Below are 5003 nucleotides of genomic sequence, written 5' to 3'. Positions count from 1 at the left end.
AACCCGGGACCCTTCAGTCGGCAGGCCGACGCTCTATCCACTGAGCCAAACCGGTTAGGGCCTATTCTTTTTCTACATGGTGAAAAAGGCTGGGGAACAGATAATTACATTAAGACTCAGAGAGAACAGTGTAATCGACAATAATACTAGACAAAATGTAAGGACATGAGTCACACAAATGCAGTATTATGGATTTCATCTCTCTGTGCAGGACACGTTCAATCCTATTTTAAATGCAGGAAAATTAACTCAACAGTTTATCGTGGATTCATATTAAAAAATGGAGACCAATTGGATAAATTTCATCAAAGTAAACCAATCTAAGTTGAGAGTTGAAAAATACAGTGGTTTAATGGATTATCTCAAATCTAGATCTGAAAATGACAATGTGCTGATTGGTAAGATGATAATACTTCCATCATCTTTTGAGGGTAGTCCCAGAAATATGCAGCAGCGATATCAGGATGCTATGGCAATTGTAACGAAGTATGGCAAGCCCGATTTATTCATAACCATGACATGCAACCCCAAATGGGCAGATATTGCAAACAATTTACAACGCTAGCAAAAAGTTGAAAACAGACTTGACTTGGTAGCCAGAGTTTTTAATATTAAGCTGAATGCTCTTTTAAATGATATCTGTAAATTCCACTTATTTGGCAAGGTAATAGCTAAAATTCATGTCATTGAATTTCAGAAACGCGGACTGCCTCACCTGACATATTATTGATATTAGATAGTGAGTCCAAATTACGTTCCTCTAATTAATTCCCTTTCAATGTGCACGAATTTCATGCACCAGGCTACTAATTTATTATATTAGGTGACTCTTCCATTTCTGTATCATACATGCATTTAATAAACATACATCTTTCTTGTGAATTCATTCAACTCACTTGTTAAAATGTTGAACAGGACACATCCAAACCCAACCACATGTCAGTGCCACCAGCATTGTGTTGTAAGGTTGACATCGTCCTGTCTTGTCTTTCATCAAAAGAGACATGGCGCTGAATGGAAATGAGTATGATTTCACTAGCCACTAGCCTTAGTGTGGGATATAGAAGATGATTGTGGCAGAAAGAAATGTTAATGGAAGCAATGAAGCCGTTACTTTTCACTCAGATATGTATTTATTTATTTTTAATCTTCACCTGAGGATATTTTTCTATTGATTTTTAGAGAGAGTGGAAGGGAGTGAAGAGGGAGAGAGTGAGAGACAGAGAGACAGAGAAACATCAATGTGTGAGAGACACATCAATTGGTTGCCTCCTGCACCTGCCCTGACCCAGGCCAGGGATTGAGACTGCAACTGAGGTAACTGCCCTTGACTGGGAATCAAACCTGAGACCCTTTGATCCATGGGCTAACCACTGATAGTTAACCACTGAGCAAACTGGCTAGGGCTCAGATATGTATTTAAAATGGCCGAATGGGAAAGATAGAAAAGAAGGACCACATATAAATTGAATTAAATTCTTATAAAATAAGATGCCTTTAATTTATCTTTTTTGAGCATCAGTGTAATGAATAATTTAAAATGCCCATTCTCTTCTTAGATTTACAGAAAGCAGTGTATTTTCATATTCACTTGGCAGGTTTATAGGTTAATATTGTTTCTTTTTCAAAGAGGTCATCTACATGCTGAATTACATTTTTGTCATTTTGGTAGTTATGTCTTTTTGATTGAGATAAAATTCACATAACATAAAACTCACCATTTTAACCATTTAAAAATGTACAGTTCAATGGTTTTTATTATATTCACAATGTTGTGGAATCATCATCAATAAATATTTCAAAAACATTTTCCTCACCCCAGAAGGAAACCCTGTACCCATTAAGCAGTCACTCCATTATCCCTTCCCTGGCAACCATTAATTTACTTTCTGTCTATATGGGATTGTCTATAATGGACATTTCACACAAGTAGAATTAAAGTAGTTCCCACTTTTCCGTGGTTTTGCTTTTTGCTGTTTCAGTTAACCATGGTCAACTATGGTCCAAAATGTTAAATGGAAAATTTCAAAAATAAACAAGTCATAAGTTTTAAATTGCAAGCCATTCTGAGTAGCATCATGAAATCTTGCACTGTCCCATTCCATCCTGCCTTAGACATGAATCATCCTTTTGTTCAGTGTATCCATGCGGTACATATCTACACTAATAAAAGAGAAAAATGGTAATTGGCGTACGACGATACCCTTTTCATTGGCTAATCAGGGCTATATGCAAATTAACTGCCAACTATGATTGGCAGTTAACTGCCAACAAGATGGCGGTTAACTGCCAACTAAGATTGGCAGTTAACTGCCAACAAGATGGCGGTTAATTTGCATATGTAGGCACAATGCAGGGAGGCAAAAGGGAAAGCAGAAAGAAGCCCCCTGCCACTGACAGTGATTGGAAACCCAGGGGGGAGCTAAGAGCTGGGGGCCAGTGATAGCAGGAAGTAGGGGTGGAGCCAGCAATGGGAGCTGGACACGGTCGAAGCTGGCAGTCCCGGGAGCTAGGGGTCCCTTGCCTGGGCCTAAAGCGGAGCCCACGATCGCGGGGCCGCTTCAGCTGTGGGTCCCCGCTGCCCGAGCCGGACTCCTCAGCCAGAGGCGTTAGGCCTGGGCAGGGGCAGAGCCTGCAACTGCGGGGAGCTGGGGGTCCCCTGCCCAGGCCTGACACCTCTGCTGGAGGCCTCAGGCCTGGTCAAGGGGCCGATCCGGTGATTGGTGATCGGAGGGTGATGAGGGTCAACTCCTCTGGCCAAGGCATTAGGCCTGGGCGGGGGGCTGAGCCGGGGATTGGGGGGATATGATGGTCCCCTTGCCCAGGCCTGAAGCCTGGGTCAGAGGCGTCAGGCTTGGGAGGGGGTGGAGCAAGCGATCAGAGGGAGATGGGGGTCCCCTGCCCAGGCATGATTCCTGGGCCAGAGGCCTCAGGCCTGGGCGGGGGCCACAGCCAGTGATCGGGGGGAGATGGGGGTCCCCTGTCCAAGCCTGACACCTCTGGTGGAGGCGTCAGGCCTGGGCAAGGGGCCGATCAGGTGATCAGAGGGTGATGGGGGTCTACGCCTCTGGCTGAGGCATCAGGCCTGGGCAAGGGGCAGAGCCAGCAATTGGAGGGGTCTGGGGGTCCCCTGCCCCGGCCTGATGCCTGGACCAGAGGCATCAGGCCTGGGCTGCGGGCAGAACCAGTGATGGGGGGAAATGAGGGTCCCCTGCCCAGGCCTGACACCTCTGGAGGAGGCGTCAGGCCTGGGCAAGGGGCCGATCAGGTGATCAGAGGGTGATGGGGGTCTACGCCTCTGGCTGAGGCCTGGGCAAGGGGCGAATCCTGCGATTGGAGGGTGATGGGGGTCAATGCCTGAGGGCTCCCAGTATGTAAGAGGGGGCAGGCTGGGCTGATCGACACTCTCCCCCCCCACACACACCCAGTGCACGAATTTCGTGCACCGGGCCCCTAGTAGTACAATAAGATACTTTGAGAGAGAAAGAGACCACATTCACATAACTTTTATTACAATATATTCTTGTAATTGTTTTCTTTTGTATTGTTGTTAATCTCTTCCTATGTCTAATTTATAAATTAAACTTTATGATTGACATGTATGTATAGGAAAAAACAGTTTATATAGCGTACTCTGTGGTTATAGGCATCCACTGGGGGTCTTGGAACATAATCCCCATGGAGAAAGGGGACCACTATATGCAATATGTGGTCTTTTGAATCTGGCTTTTTACTTAGCATAACATTTTCAAATATCCCCATGTTGTGGAATGTATCAATACTCCATTCTTGTTAAAGTTTGTTTTTATTAATTTTTTTTTAGAGAGAGAGGAAAGTAGAGAAATAGAAAGATAACAACATCGATGAGAACAAAACATCATCCATTGGCTGCCTCTTGCACTCCCCCTACTGGGGATCAAGCCCACAACCAGGGCATGTACCCTGACCAGGAATTGAACCATGGTTCAGTGGTTGATGGGTTGATGGGTTGATGCTCAACCACTGAGCTACACCAGCCAGGCAATATTTCTCTTTCTTTCTTTCTTTCTTTCTTTCTTTCTTTCTTTCTTTCTTTCTTTCTTTCTTTCTTTCTCTTTCGTTATTTTTACAGTCTTATTTTTGTGTACACATTTACATAACAATCACTGAAGTTTTAGGCCAGTTCATGTAACTGAAGAGCCTTTACAAGTAGTTTATATTGTCTAGAACTAAGGTATGCTGAAAACCCAGTCTGGAGCAAAATGGGAAATAACATCTTTCTAAAGATAGGTTTAGAAATTCTGACCCAGTAGGTTAAGATGTTTCCTCTCTCTAGTAGCAGGGCTGAGGCATACCTGGCTGCCAGGCCACCATTCACAGGAATAGCCAAGAAAACAGGGTACAGACCACCAAAAACAAGTCCAACCAATCTACCTGGTGTTATGGTACAGGTTTCACAATTCAAATCACCTGTATTCAATGGTAAACTTATAAAACCTTTGTAAGATACATTTACTGTCAAAAATGGGATCACTGCCATTGGTAAACCAGCAGGTATATGAGCCTGTGTCACATTTAAGACGCCAAAAAAGACTTTGCTATTAGGCCACAGGCAACAGCATTAAGTCCAATGTATATTGATCCATGTTCAAGTAGATTCCTTCCTGCTTCTGAAAGTTGGTTTATTTTTCTGTTTATGATGTCAAATATGTGGTCTTCCTTGAAAGTATCATCTGATTCATGATTTTCCATCTTGAGCCTTATGCTTGCCTCCCAGCCGAAGGTTCTTGCTCTGGTCTTCCTCAGCCTTAAGGCTCACTGCAACCTGTGCTTTGCTAGCGCTGGCATAGCCATCTTTGCTGGCACATGACTCAGAGAGCAATATTTCATTCTTTTTATTGTTTAACTAGAAGTCTGGTGCACGAAATTCATGCACTGGAGGGGGGTCCCTCAGCCCAGCCTGCCCCCTCTCAAAAACTGGGAGCCCTCAGATGAGGAGACTGAGGCAAGGCTGGGGGAGTGAC

General features: G+C 44.2%; 1 pseudogene; it reads right to left on the bottom strand.

Moving 5' to 3' along the window:
* Positions 1-4153: 4153 nt before the first annotated feature.
* LOC132223616 (transmembrane protein 126A-like) lies at positions 4154-4787 on the bottom strand (annotated as a pseudogene).
* Between the last annotated feature and the right edge of the window lie 216 nt (positions 4788-5003).

The sequence above is a fragment of the Myotis daubentonii genome, chromosome X, assembly GCF_963259705.1.
Source record: "Myotis daubentonii chromosome X, mMyoDau2.1, whole genome shotgun sequence".
Classification (NCBI taxonomy): domain Eukaryota; kingdom Metazoa; phylum Chordata; class Mammalia; order Chiroptera; family Vespertilionidae; genus Myotis; species Myotis daubentonii.
This window is presented reverse-complemented; position numbering and strand designations above follow the sequence as displayed.